We start from the raw sequence: 15,920 nt of genomic DNA, 5'->3' as shown, positions 1-15,920 counted from the left end.
ACCACTGCATACTGTTGTATCATTGGTAGATACGACAGTGATCAGAATGGTCATTGACGGAAACAGTACTGGGAGAATTTTCAAGTCGGGAGCTTGGAACACCCCCAAAAGGAAAATTCTACTCCTCCAACTCCCAGTGGATAACATAACAAGAATATACAACTTTGAGAAACACATCACTGTAGTATTGAGCAACAAAATGAATTGGAAAAGAGAAACGATTGCTCAGTAATTATAAGACCATACCATAACGTGGAATACTGATACCAAAACCAAAGCAGAGACAGAAATAGGAGAATTTGGGCCGAAATCTAAATGCTCGGAACCAATGAGCACCTCCCCAGCATTCTTCAGGCCGAAATCTATGCTATCGAAAGATGCGCACAACTTATCTTGGCTAGGAACTATCGGAAATAAGAAACAGCAGCCTTAAGAGCGAACAACTCAGTAACCATCAATTCAAAGTTGGTCAAAGAATAGCTAGAGAAGTTGAACAAATTATAGGCAAAGATAGATAGAAGGTAATGAAAAAGGAAAAGATCTAGCTAGAAAAAGAGCGAACACTACACCACAATCGTTCCGCTTCCCAAGTGGAAACTAACTCCAAGCAGAACTCAAGAACCTGGAGAACTCCATCCGTAGCCTGGAATGAATATTCTCCAACGGTCTAACTCGAAAAAAATTCTCAGGACTTACGACCGACAAAAATCATAAAAATTCCTTGATTTAAGTAGATTAGATTAGATTAGATTCTTAGAGGTGGCTTTCGGCCTGATCCACTGCGACCTTCTCAGATCTATTGTGGTCCTCTTCTGATCCTTAGATTACATTCTCCAGTCCTATCCTTTTCACAAAGTTTAGCAATTTGGAGACTGAACCCTCCATGTAGCTCCCTGGCAATGGCCTATCATTGCCTATTACCGGGAACCGCACATTTGCCAGGCTGTCACACAGACATAAAATGTGTTCTGACGTTTCTTCTTCAGATTGGCAGAACCTACACATAGCTTCGTCTGTCAGTCCCATCAGCTTTAGATGCATATTTAGCTTACAATGCCCTGTTAGTAGACCTACTACAGCTTTGACTGTCTTTCTGTCCTTGCTTATGAAGTCTACCGTGAATTTTGACGGATGTTCTACAATGAACCGTCTCTGCCCTGGTGAGTTTCTCCACCATTCTAGAGATTTGTTGGCCACCCATCGTTCCGTTGCCATTTTCATGACCGCCTTTGCAACGCCGCAGAAGGGTTCTGGGCCTATAAATGGCATTGATGAGCCTTGCTTGGCCCTTTCATCTGCCTTTTCGTTACCCTTGTGACCCTCGTGCCCTGGCACCCAGGCCAACGTAACAGTGCTACGTTCGCCCAAAGTATTCAGAGCACGCACACAGTCCCACACTAGTCTAGAATTGACCTCCGCGGAGCCGAGTGCCTTTAGCGCCGCTTGGCTGTCTGTGAAGATGGCCACAGAACGATTTGTTCTTTGTTGCCTTATTATTTCTTCTACACAATATTGTGGATTGCCGTTATTTCTGCCTGGAAAATTGTGACATCCTTAGATAGGCTTACGTGGAAGGATCCCCCTTGTTTCGGCCCTACTATAGCAGCTCCTACGCCTTCTGACGTTTTTGAGCCGTCTGTATACCTCAGCTTGAACGGGTACACCTTTACTTCAGTCTTCCCTTCCTGGTATGGTTATATTAAGTAAGAACATCTTCGGATTGTCACGGGGTTTTTAACAGGACACTGCCTCCTCAATGAACATCTCAGTAGATTGAAGATAAGAAACAATGGCGAATGCATATTTTGTGGGGAAAATGGAAAAATACCAGACCATTTCATCACTGAGTGCGCCGAGACGACAACCATTCATGCAATAAACTTCGGCACGACTGATATCGGAGATGGAGAACTAACCTCTGTAAAAGCGTCTCAGATACTGGCTTGGGTCAACGCCCAGAGTCTCTATGATGAGTTAAAGTAATAGATGCAATGTTTCAACTCTACATATATGTAAAAATATCTCAACATATTCTTAAAACAATGGAAGGACTTAATGTAATAGCATGATATGCCACATATCCATAATCCTGAATTGCTAGACTTCGCAGTTTTGAAAAAAATGTGCAAATTTAACGATTAATAAATATAAATTTAAAGACGTTTTAGAGTTAGTTTAGTTTAACTCGCTAAGTATTTATCTAACACATTTGTTGGATAAACGGCAAGAAAAACACTATTTACTGGTTAATAAAACTGTGTTCTGGTTGAGTGTCATCATGTTATTACAATAAAACCTACAGTTACTAGAGATAATAAAGGCTTTTAAAAGTTACACAGTCAGTTGTATCACTTTATCGTTGGTTGGATCAAATTTGGAATTTGGAATAAAAGAAAATGTATCAACCTGACTATTAACTTAAACTAGGTAAACATACAATATAAAGTGACATAAAATACATCAAAAACAATTGGCATATTAAATTAGTCACAGCAATAAAACATTTTTAGATATGCATAGATCCATTTCGAGTAATGCCAGTTAAACCTTAAGCTGCAGTATATTTTAATGCCACCCTGTCGTTTCCTGTTGCATACAATACGAGCGAACAGAAAAAGACACGTCGATGCAACAGCGGCGTGCAAAGGCGCTAAATAAGGCGCTCGAAATGATCCAAATCGGGCAGGTCCGCCCCTGTAATTTATGTAATGACGTAACTAATCGAGAGTGCGCGGCCCAGAAAACAAACGGTTCGCCGACCGTTTAGCGGGTCAAGATTCTTTTACGTGTGTACGTAACAGTCCTGTCGCATAAATCGTTGCAGTGTATATTTTACATTTTAAATATGTAATGTATTTTAATCCCGTGCCAACAACGGCTGAATCACGGGAAAACAGTGGCCCAATAACTAAACTAAGATGGAAAAAAATGCGAGTTCTGGTTTTTAACACAATTTGTGCTTACCTGGTTTAATGAATGAGCAAACAGAAAAAAGACCATATTATAACTCAATGAAGAAGGGTGACTCTGTAATATACAGGATGACTGAAATAAGGGCATATATTTTTAAGGGTTACATATTTCCGAGCATATTTCAATCCATTTTGACAAAAACCATTGTTAGAATGAGCTAGACTCTGCACATAGCTGTATCGGATATGCAAAAAATTGTCCGAGAATAAATGGCCGAAGGAAAATTGATCGAAAGCATAATTTCCCTAAGAACATTTTAGCAAACCAAAAACTTGCCCTAAAAATACAATAATTTTCATCTCATTATCATTGTCAGGCCATTGGCATTGTCATCCCTGCCCCTGCCAATTTTTGGAAAATTTTATTTATTGTGCCTATCATCATCCAGCATAAACACGTCGAATGGAAGTCGAATTTGTTATCATTGAACAGCGAAAACAGAAACTTTTACTCCACAGTTATTTGTATCAAAAAGGCACGAATGAAGAAACATGTTTTGGTTTTTGTTTAAATGCCATGATTAATGCCCTCAATTAACTAAATAATTACTAAAAATATATTAGTTAAAAAAAAAATTTTGTATAAAAACAATATTATTAAAATAAGCTAGATAAAAGTATTTTAATTGATTATTGTCTTTGCTTCTGGAATGAAAATTGTCTTTGTTTTCAGTTGATCTAATCCAACGCGAATAAAAGTATTTAAAAATATTTGCTTCTGATTTTTTGTGATTTTCAGATTTTTTCTTGTATGTATGTATTGCATTTTCTTATATGTATTAATACAATAATGTGAATATTGTATTATTTTTTTTTTCCTTATTAAGAAGACTTAACCATCATTTTTTAATTTATTTTACATGGGCGTATGTATACTATTCGTTCGGAAATAAATTTATTATTATTATAACAAAAAGGCCTATCTCTATTAAACAACTAAAAATAAATTATTTATTAGAATTTACGCTCAATTTATCTTCAGAGCGTTTCCTCAAGACTTTACATTTATTGGCCAAGTAAAGTAAATGATTTTCTTTAAATTGCTCTCCTGAAAAATAGCAAAAATCGAGATACGCCCTTTCGTCATAAAGCCGACGAATATAGTTTTTTCTAATTTTCAATGTAAAATATTTCAGCTATTTTGAGCATAATATGTGAAAAACGGCAAAGAGAAAATACAAGCAAAAATGGGAGATATAGCATTGTAAATATTGCGATGTTGGTGACACCATAAAAACTACCCTGTATAATATCACGTAAATTTTCTTTCTAAATTAAAAAAAATAATAAAAGCGTACTATATGCAGAATTATATGCTGAATCCAATTGTCTACAGAAAGATGGGGGGTGCAATTAAAAAAAAACTTAAAACTTTATCATACCCTGTATACAAAAAATATTATTATATACCCCTTTATAAACGATATTGGACTTCGCACTAATGGGCCTCGATCCCTGTATGTTTTGTTTATCGAGATCTACCATATATGTGCACTTATTTAAGACTCACCCTGTATAACAACGCCCTCGAAAACAATACTACCATCAACTAGATTAAAAGACGGAAAAATATTTGTAATTTAACTTCTTTACCTACTAAGTGGGCTCAATTAACACATTTTTAATTATTTTTTGGAATTAATATAGTTACAGAGAAACTAGTTCCCAGGTATCAATTTCCATCGTACCTCCACATTATAATTATGAAATATGTCTAAAAAAAAATTTAAATAAATCGATTAAAAGACAATTTACATTAAATTCACTTAACCTCAATTTGTTATCATGCCGTACCAGTTATTTATGTCCACATTATGATCTTAAAGTTTTTCTTTAATTTGTGACAAATCGTTCTTAATTATGACATTATTTTTTATTAGTTCACCTTGAATGTATATGAGTATATAATTACAAATGTATTGCCCGATGTAAAAAATCTAAAAGAAAATATTGGGATACATAAAATAGAACATTTCTTTGTTACACGAACTACTATTGCTTAATTTTCGATTAAATGTTTAGCGGTCTAATTTTTTTTTGTTCCTTATATTGTCAATTTTTCTTTGTTTTGCGTGTAAGTCTTAGATATTTTAATATTAATGTCTGTTGGTAATAGCAATGTTTTAATGTTTTAACAAAAAAAATATATGGAAATGACACTTCAGGAATAATTAAGATACCTACTTTTAATTATTAATGACGCAGACCTCTCAATTGAGCACCCAGTTATAGATGAAAATTATGTTATAAAAAACATGTTAATTTTTTTGAAATTTAAACTAAATTGTTTTGAAAAATAAAGGCAAAAAAAATTAAAGTTAAAAAAATATTAGCCCTTTTTAAATATCAAAACTTTCTAAATACGGATCATCCGATAGTCAAGCAGCCTTAAAAGCGATCAATTCATTAACCATCAATTCGAAGTTGGTCAAAGAATGCCTAGAGAAGCTGAACAAATTAGGCAAAGAAAATAAAGTCCTCCGACTCTGGGTGCCAGCTCACCAAAGGATAGAAGGTAATGTAAAAGCAAACGATCTAGCTAGAAAAGAAGCAAACACTCCACTAACTGGACCGGACCTGTTCTGCTTCCCAAGTAGAACCCAACTTAGAACGAAATTCAAGAACCTGGAATGGGAATCCTCCGAAAATCTAAAACACGACAGACATTTTTCAGGACTTACAACCGAAAAAAATCAAAGAAGAGAGTCGACAACCATTCGTGCCAAAAACTTCGATACGACTGATATCGGAAATGGAGAACTAATCTCTGTAAAACAGTTTCAGATACTGGCTTTTATCAACGCCCTGAAACTCTATGATAACTCAAGATATAGATCTACAAAATCTACAACGTAATAGATCTACACTCCAAAAAAGGTAATAATATTAATAAATCTACAATATCAACAATCTAAAAATACGAATTATGTGCATCCATTGCCCAGGTATATTTATTTAACCCACATTTATTATATAAATAAGTATATGATGTCAACTAAATTAAAACGAGTAAAACTTTAGTGATATCTACTATAGATGTAGAAAAATTAGTATAGCTGAAAATTTACACCTTTTCGCAATATGTTCTGCCATTTTATGGATGTCGTCTGTCGAACTCTTCCCTGGCTCGTTAGATAGACTTTTCTTTGAAATGCGCTGTTTTCAGGTATCATTTAATATAGAAAAAATATTTTTAATGCTGGCAACAATGGCAATCAAATATCAATGGAAATATCTGTCACAAATTTTATCGATAAAAAAATTTTATTTAATTTTGAAATTATTACAGTTGAGGGTTGGAACTTTTGGTGGTAAAAGGCAAATTCACTAATTCAACAACACTAATTCACCACAATACAGCAAAACACTTTACTTTTGCACTGGAGGCGCATTCCGCTAACCCTGTTAGCATCATCAGAAGATGATTAAACTCAATCATCAACTGTTTTAATCATCCGCTGATGATGCTAACATGGTTAGCAAAACGCGCATCCAGTGTTTTGGTGTATTGTGGTGAATAATTGTTTTATTTTGCTAATTTTGAGTCCAAACAGTATTCTGGAAACTTCGGCAGCATATTCTGAAGAAAAAATATGTAAAACAGTTCGTATAAATGTATGTCCTAAAATACTTAGTTTCGAAGATACAGGGTGTGGAAGTTTCATTTTTATTTCGATTTTTTCCAAATAATTTCTGAAGTAACGTCAATATTTGGATGAAAATTGGTATCTGAGATTTTTTTGACATGAGAAATTTGATTTTGATGTCAATATGACTTCTACGTGTAGGGGGCGCTACCTACATATTATTTAACTGGTTTGAAGACTAATAACTTTTCGTCCCTACCTGTATAAAACTACTGAGTAAAAAAATATATATTTATAACGTTTTTTACGTAAAAAAAGGTCTCCTGGTAAACGAGTAATGGTTCCCGAGATATTTGGAATCTAAATTATCAATACCTGTCATCATTGACATAAATTAAACATGAGGACTAAATAATTATTAGACTGAAATCATAAATTTGAAATGTTTTTGTGGCAAAAGTTCAACAGAAATTGTTTTATCATCATTTTTTAGAAGAAAAAATTATGATTTAATTTAAAAAAATAAAAAGTTCCCAAATTTATCATTTCAGTGAAATAACTATCTACTCAACATGTTTATTTTTTGTCAATAATAACATGTATTGACAATTTTTATTCTAAATATCTTGAGAACGGATACTCGTAACGATTTTTACCAAGAGACCTTCTTTACGTAAAAAACATCCTAAATGTATATTTTTTACTCAGTACTTTTATACAGGTACGGACGAAAAGTTACTACTCTTCAAACCGGTTAAATAATATGTAGGTGGTGCCCTCTACAAGTAGGAGTGATATTGACATCAACGTCAAATTTCTCATAGCAAAAAACTCCTTCAGAAATTATTTGGAAAAAATCGAAATAAAAATTAAACTTCTACACCCTTACTTAACTTTTTTATTTATTTTTATTTGCAGAATATGCTGCCGAAGTTTCCAGAATACAGTTCGGACTACCCTGTATAAATTGTTTTGTAAAATAAAAATGTTACAGAAAAAACGGTAGGGTATAAAGAAAACCTAGTTACAAATACAAAACTAATTACAAATACAAAATACAAAACTCGGTTAATATCAGAAGTTTTATACTTAAAAGCAAGTTCCGTAGGAGGAAAATGCAGTGCATTCGCCCGCCGAGCGAGCAATATTCAGCGCGAGGAACCCATCAAAGGTTCTACGAACTTTCAACGTCAGCGGGGGAGGTTAAAAGGATCTGTGACCCGCTCTATTTCCGCTGAATGGACATGTTTCCATCTTTTATCCCTTTTTGCGAGCGTTTCATACACTTCGCGTCAAATAAAAAGCGCGCTTTGTTCGATAGCGTATGCCATAGAAAACTACTCTGAAACTTACAGAAAGCTTCTCGAAACCTAGATATGACGAAAGAACAAAAAAACGAGGATAAAGTAGAATTGGAGATGGAAATATCTTTTCCCATAACAAATACACATAAGCGTGCACAAATAAAGGCGGATTTGAAGCGGACGATACGATGATACGGAATTTAAAGACTTGGATTGGTTAGAAAATTATGATGTTTGTAAATTTATTACATTGTGAATCGTTTGTGATTGATCAAAATTATTAAACAATGACATTTCAATCGTCATTTTTTTGTTTTCTTTTCCATAACCGTTTCAATTTTACTTATGAGTCATTATTTATTATTTACTACTCTTTAAAACGTAAAATAATATACAGGGCGAGTCTTAAATAAGTGCAAATATTTACAGGGCTTGTAGATCTCGATAAAAGAAACATATTTTTTCTTTACCGTTTTTCAATTAAGTCCAAAATAACGGAGTTATTTTATTTTGAAAATTTCGAAAAATAATTTTTTTTTTGTTAAATTTTGAGAACCACTGGATTTTTTTTGGGTCTTCTTTCTTGTAAATTTAATCTATTACCTATGTTGCCATAATATCAAGAAATTATGTTATTTAACTAAAAACTAAAAAAATTAAAAAAAAATAATAATTTCAATAAATTCCAAATTTTCAATTTTTTCGCGAAAAAAACCTCATAATCGTGTTTCTAGGGTCGAAATATACTACCCTTACAAATATTTGCACTTATTTAAGACACACCCAGTATAATTAGAATAAACTTACAAGGTATTATTTTTAAATATTTTTATATAATTTGCTAAAATTGTTTAAGAAATTATGTTCGAAAAAAAATATCATGTTCCATTATGACGACGAAAATTATTCTATTCGGAGTAAAAATGATTTTTTGAATGAAAAATCATTGAAAAATGAAAAATTGTTGTGCCTCGCCTGTATGTCAACGTGCAGCCTCGCCACAGAGAGTATCATTTTTACTCCTAATAAAACAATATACTATTATTTTTAACACAAACTGAGAGTCACGGGATTTTTTTATGTATTTTTTGCATCCCTATAGTGTCGTAACCATAGAGTAAAGCCGTAACCATGGTAATATCAGAGATTAAGAAATTATATCATGGGAAAATTTGTGGTGAACATGCAATTCGAAAAAAAAATTCTAAAATACACAGGAAAATTTAAATGAAAATGCACTATTTTCAACATCTTTTTTGCGAAAAAAAACTCATAGACGTGTTCCTGGAATCGCAATCTAAAAGAATTTTTAAGTTTTGATACAGTATACCGGGTGCGTCTCAAAAGTGGCTAACCCCTATAACTTTTTTATTTTTACAGTTAAAAAAAACGAGATCTGGTATGTTAGTATATGACATAAATTAGGATTAATTGACGTATTCAATTGTTTTCGGTCACTTCCTGTTTCACCGGAAATGACTACAACTTTTGATTTTTAAATGGCACCCTTGGTACTTTTTTACTTTATTCGATAGACAATAACACTCTGAATAGAATGATATATCATATGTCAACTTTTGACATTTTCGCATATGGTTTATTTGAAATTATAACTTTTGGTTCGTAAGGAAAATTTGACTCGAAATACCAAGTGTGTGGTACCAAATTATTCGTAAAAAAATGCTTTTTCCAAATATGCTAATGAGCCACCCTGGTTCCATTTGAAAAAATTGAGATATGATTAAAAATAGGATTTGGGCATTTTCTAAATGGCCAGGACAAGACACTAAAAACATTGGACAATCAAATGTATTTTCCCAAGGCTCCTTGATTAAGAATTAGTGTTTTTAACATAACCATGGCACTCTAGATTGAATTTAAAAATTTAATTTTGTTTTAAGCGAGAATGTCAAAAGTTGACATATGATATATCATTCTATTCAGAATGTTATTTTCTATCGAATAAAGTAAAAAATACCGAGGGTGCTATTTAATAATCAAAAGTTGTAGTAATTTCCGGCGAAACAGGAAGTGGCCAAAAACAATTAAAAACGTCAATCAATCCTAATTTATGTCATATACTAACATAGCAAATCTCGTTTTTTTATCTGAAAAAATAAAAAAGTTATAGGGGGTGAGCCACTTTTGAGACGCGCCCGGTATATCAAAACTTAAATAATTAACAGTGATATTGTTGCAAAATCCAGAAAGGCAGATAAATAAGAGAATCATTTTCATTGGCAAGTATCTACGAGTACATAATACAAGTTGCGTGTAGTAAACCAAACAATCATAAAACTACTTAGAATTAACTTATTATGTATATATCTTTTCTTGCATTTTGTCTTTTATTTACAACTTTTCAAAAATAACTAGGATACGTCGATTTGACTTGACCATATTTTTGTTATTATATAATTATTATATCTTATCTACTTTTATTAGAAATATATTTATACAAATTTCATAAATAATACAATTTATTGACAACGTAAAACAAATTTTTATTCAAAGATTTGAACTGAGTATATGAAGTCATATAGTATGTGACGTTTGAAGAAAAAGTAATTTTTACTCAATAAAAAATAACTTTCAAAACTCAAATATAAAACCTTTTCAAGCATATCCTCAAAGTCTACCATGACCTGGGCCAACGAAAGCATGAATGGAAACCTACCAATCTGCACCGGTCATTACGGTAGGTTTATCACGTCTCAGAAACCGATCACGTATAGTAATAGACCGATGCCATCGAACGGTCGCATGACGGAAGCATTTTCTCTGGCCAATAAAATACCGTCACGTGAACGGTGACGTTTCGTGCAACGCAACGTGAAAATGCAGGAAAAATAGCCGGCGATGACGTGAGGTCTTTACTAAAAAAACGGCCTACCTCAAATGCGTGGCTGGCATAGTAAAAACTTACTGTTTTGTGACGTTGGGTTTATATGGCTTGGTTGCATAGTCACCTACCTGAAATTAAAAAGAAAAATATATTAATTTGTCATGATTACGTTTAATTAATTACTAGAAAGATTTAATAAAAATTGATGTTTTTGGCTGAATTGGAATAATTCCTTTAGTATTTCATGGTCAAAATATTACGATATTCTAAAAAGTCATTGTTGTTAACTGTATTAACCAGTTACTCAATAGCTTTGGATGGAATAGATTGTATATTGTATGGGAGAGAAAAAATTGATCACCGCGACCTGATAGATCTATTGCGTCCACCTTTCTTGAGTTATAACTGATCATACAGTGTCAGGGCTTTGATAAAAAAACAGTATCTGAGATGGTTTTACAGAGGTAAGCTCTCCAACTCCTATATATGAGACGAATGGTTATCCTAGCGGTACACAGTGATGAGATGTTCTGGTGTATCCCCATTTCCATGCAGGATGTTCATTCGCCATTGTTTCTTAGCTTAAATATACTGAGATGTTCATTGAGGAGACAGAGTGTTCTGTTGGCAATCCCGTGACTATCCGAAGATTGTTCTTACTTAAACCAAGGAAAATCTTTGATTTTTCTCGGTGGTAAGTACTGAGGAATTTCTTCGAGTGCCTTAGACCGTTGAAGGCTTCCCATCCCAGGTTACGGATGGAGTCTTCGAGGCTCATAAGTTCTGTCTTAAGGAAGCAGAACGGTTCTGGTTCAGCTAGCGGAGTGTTCGTTTCTTTTCTAGCTAGATCGTTTGCTTTTTTATTGCCTTCTATCTCTTGGTGGACTGGTGGATATGATACAATTTATTGATAGAATAGCTTTAAGTCTAAAAAGAGTAGAAATATAAATCTTAGATTTGGGTAGAGTGCCTAGTTCTAACCAACATGAAAATCTGGCGTACTTACTAGATATTCGCATATCTTATATTATATAATAAGTCGGGTTTTGAGTTCCATTGAATCTTCGTTAAAAAAAAGATTAGGACATTTGCTCCGACTACCCCATGTACATGTATAAGAAAATAGGCGAAGTAGTTAACACGCGGATATTGAATAAACAGTTAAGATAACCGGCTGGCACTGATTAAACTGTGGTTCAAACTACTTGAATTGACTTCCAGTTTTGATTTCCATCTTCCATCCAAGATGACCAGCTATAACAATAAGCTGGGGTTCTACTTACAGTTATTGTACGTAATACGGTGTACATGAAATAGCAATGAATGTAAAAATTGTGATCAAGACACATGCATCAGGAATATATTGGGCAAAAAAAAGATATGTCATAACTGGAATGAAAATAACTAAAGGGAGAGGAGAGAGAGAGAAACACTGTTACACTGGATCCCAGATAACCTAGATTGAACATCATGGCACAGATGCTACGAATAGCAAACTACAGGCGATTAAACATTTATGAGAGCATCATATAAAGGGTTCAGTTATTCTGGTGAATTGTGAACTCTATTAATGGTGAATGTAAGTATATAATATCAGAAAAGTGTGCATAATATCGGAAAAATTGGTTCGTGAATTAACTTTTCAAGATAAATCAGTTATTGTTATATCAATCCATAATTGATATACCGATATTTTGCAACTGACTCCTCTAGGTAATGCTCAAAGACATTTTGCAATAATTGACTTAAATCCCGTCGTCTATCCACCTTGTATCGGCTGTTTAACATCGCAGCTTAAGGCGAAACCAATAATTCAACAGTAATTCAATAAATCACTGCTAATGCCTTTAGAGATTGCGCTATTGTACGTTAAAGGTTCATGTTTGTCGTGAGTTGTCTGATCGTTAAACTACTTCAAATTTGATCATTTTTTACTTTTCCATCGTGAACTGCCTATAAACTATGCTTTACTTTAGTAAAATGAGTTTCGTATTTGTATTAAATTAAACAGGGTGTCCCAAAAATAAGCGCAAGTATTTTAAGGGCTGGTAGATCTCGATAAAAGAAAAATATTTTCTCTCTATCGTTTTTCAAATAAGTCCCAAATAACGTTATAACGAGTTATTTTACTTTGAAAATTTCCAAAAAAAATGATTTTTTGCTAAAATTTTGAGAACCACTTGATCTTTTCTGGACTTTTTCTTGTAAATTTAATCTAATACATATGTTGCCATATTATCAAAAAATTATGTTTTTTAACTAAAAACTAAAAAAAATTCCAAAAAAAATTTCAAAAAATTTCGAATTTTCAAAAATGTGTTTTCGCGAAATAAACCTCATAGGCGTGTTTCTGGGGTTGAACTATACTACCAGTTAAAATACTTTTGGGACACCCTGTATAATTCTTTTTTTTTCAAAAATTGCAGTTAACTCTACTTAGACTAAACCTACTTTTCTAACTTTCTATGTTGCCTAATTATGATGATTCTATCTCTTTTTACCACTGAGAAAATTTTCGAAAACGGTTTGCTTGGCACAAGAAAAATTTGAAAATATTTTTTCTTTGTGCTGCCATATTACATTTTATATACAGGGTGGTCCGAACTGTATTCCGGAAACTTCGGCAGCATATTTTGCAGATAAAAATAAGTAAAAAAGTTCGTATAAATGTATGTTCTAAAATGCTTAGTTTCGGAGATACAGGTTATAGAAGTTTCATTTTAATTTCGATTTTTCTCCAAATAACTTCTAAACTAACGTCAATCTTTGGATGAAAATTGGTATCTGGGAGTCTTTTGACATGAGAAATTTGATTCTGATGTCAATATGACTCCTACTTGTAGAGGGCGCTACCTACATATTTTCTAACTGGTTTGAAGGGTAATAACTTTGTCTGTACCCGTATAAAACTAATACTGATTAAAAATACACATTTACGACGTTATTTTACGTAAAAGGTATCTTGGTAAAATCGCTATGAGTAATGGTTCTGAGATATTTGGGAATCGAAATTATCAATACCTGTCGTCAATGACATAAATTAAACATGGTTGACTAAATAGTTGACAAACTAAAATCATAAATTTGAAATGTTTTTGTGTCAAAAGTTCAACAGAAATTGTTTTATCATCATTTTTTTCGCAGAAACAGACGACGTTTGCATAATGTTGGAATAGGTCCTGAAACTGACGTCGGAAAACTCTATATTGGCCAACGTTGTAACTACGTTGTCCGAATCACCTAAAGATCACTTAAGCAAAAAAGGTTAGAAGACAACGTTTATTCGACGTCGCAGAAGCTTCTACTTTGCTGTAGTACTAGTACAACGTCGGCACTACCTTATAAAAACGTTTAAATTTATTTTAATACCCAAGGTAAGGAGCTAACTATTTTTTGAATCCAACGTTGTGTTTAGTAAACATGTGGTCGCAAGTCGTGAAAATGCTACTTGGGAAACTATATTTAACAACAACACACATTTAACTATATCTAATAACAATAATAAATAGCAAACCAATACATGAGATTTTGCTATACGAAATATCGACTGTCTTCTGTTATGCATAGACGGGACCATTTCCCGCTGAATTCATTAACTCAGTAGGGGTGAAAGATACCCTCGCATAAATACTTCTAGTTCTTGTCTAGATTATACGGGCAATTTAAGAATAAAAACCTTTAGTCTTCTACAAAGATAAAAATCCATAGGCTCTAAGTCCGCCGGCCTCGACGGCCAACGGCTGATACCTTGGTGATTATTCTCGAAATTGGCTGCAGAAAATTGCTGAGTGAACTTCAGTATTGTGAAGCGGTGCCGCGTTTTGCTGGACAATATGTTTTTGAGTTCGATTAGGGGCAGATCATCAATAAATCCTACTAGTTAAAAGTGGTAAACTTTTAAAAATTCTGTATTTCGAAGGGGACTATAACAAAATATTAAGTGTGCTATATTTTTGGAAAGGTAATTTAAAACAGAATCACCACAATTGAAATATTTGCCTTTATACATATATACCCTCAAAAAGCATCATGCCGCTACTACACAAATGACTTCCATCCACTGCCACTGATTTCTGGCCTTTGCTGTAATAACATAAACAAAAACATATATTATGGAACTTGCTTTCTTGAAAAAAGCCTGGATTCCATGATAAGTTATATTTAGACATTTTCGATAGCTTTCCTCTAGTCGCTGGTATATTATTCTGATAAGCTCTTTTATTATTCTTTAAAATGCTATAATTACTATTTATATTTAATTTTGGATGTTATTTCCACCAATCAAAGTAATAGTATCTAAAAGTGTTCCATTACTGTGAAGAGATTCATTAAATCTAGAGACAGCCATTAAAAAGTAGATATTTTATACTTTTCAATGGCAATGGTGTTAAATGTAACGCGTACTGTAATATTAAACTATGAGAAAATAGCACAAACATACATTTATTAAAAATATTATGTCGATTTTAGAAGTCAAACTAGACCATCCTGTATAATAACAAAATTAATAGTCATAATGCTTTAAATTTAGGTCTATCCTAATTGACAGGGGCTCCCACATAACAACTGTAGCTGTCAGTCATCTCTTTTAAACTAATACGAAATATTTAAAAATAAAACTAAAGATAGCTTATTTCTGCTCTGTTTAATTCTCCAAAATATCCGTGCATCAATTTATACGCTGTTGAATTTTAAATTTATGAAATTGTCAGGAGTTAACATTTTACGTTCGATTTAAGCAATAATTTATGATCAGTTTTAATTGCATATAAGCTTTTGTGTTGATAATATTTACACATCGAAATAAATGTCTATAATTAAATGAATTTTATTTACGCCACAAACATTAAAATAGATTAAAATCATACTAATTTAATAACAATAGGCAAAAAGAGCAATAATAGTATATCAATGCAGTACCACGCATAAAAAGGCATAGGAAATAATCCAATTATGTTATGAATGTAACAACTTTTTAATAATATACAAAACAATAATTATATATTCATAAAATGGAGTACATTAACGAGAACTAAATAATACAAAAACGTTATTTTAATTTGACAAATAATATAGTTCTTTGCAATCGGTTTGAATTAAATTCTCGACATTACCGATACTACTCAATTATTTTGAATCAAATTAATATTAATTTTGATATATTAAATTCCTAAAGTTCTAAAAAGCCAGTTACTTGTAAAGTGTCTATTTA

The 15,920-nt window shown here is 32.7% G+C and overlaps 1 protein-coding gene across 2 annotated transcripts in view; it reads right to left on the bottom strand.

Annotated features, from left to right (window-relative positions):
• The window catches only part of LOC115875541 (ecdysone-inducible protein E75), a 324,280-nt gene that overhangs the window by 120,737 nt on the left and 187,623 nt on the right, over window positions 1–15,920 (bottom strand). The window lies entirely within an intron of this gene.

Source organism: Sitophilus oryzae, unplaced genomic scaffold (assembly GCF_002938485.1).
Source record: "Sitophilus oryzae breed Bouriz unplaced genomic scaffold, Soryzae_2.0 scaffold_1389_pilon_pilon, whole genome shotgun sequence".
NCBI lineage: Eukaryota > Metazoa > Arthropoda > Insecta > Coleoptera > Curculionidae > Sitophilus > Sitophilus oryzae.
Note: the sequence above shows the minus strand (reverse complement) of the source record. Positions and strands in the feature narration are given on the sequence as shown.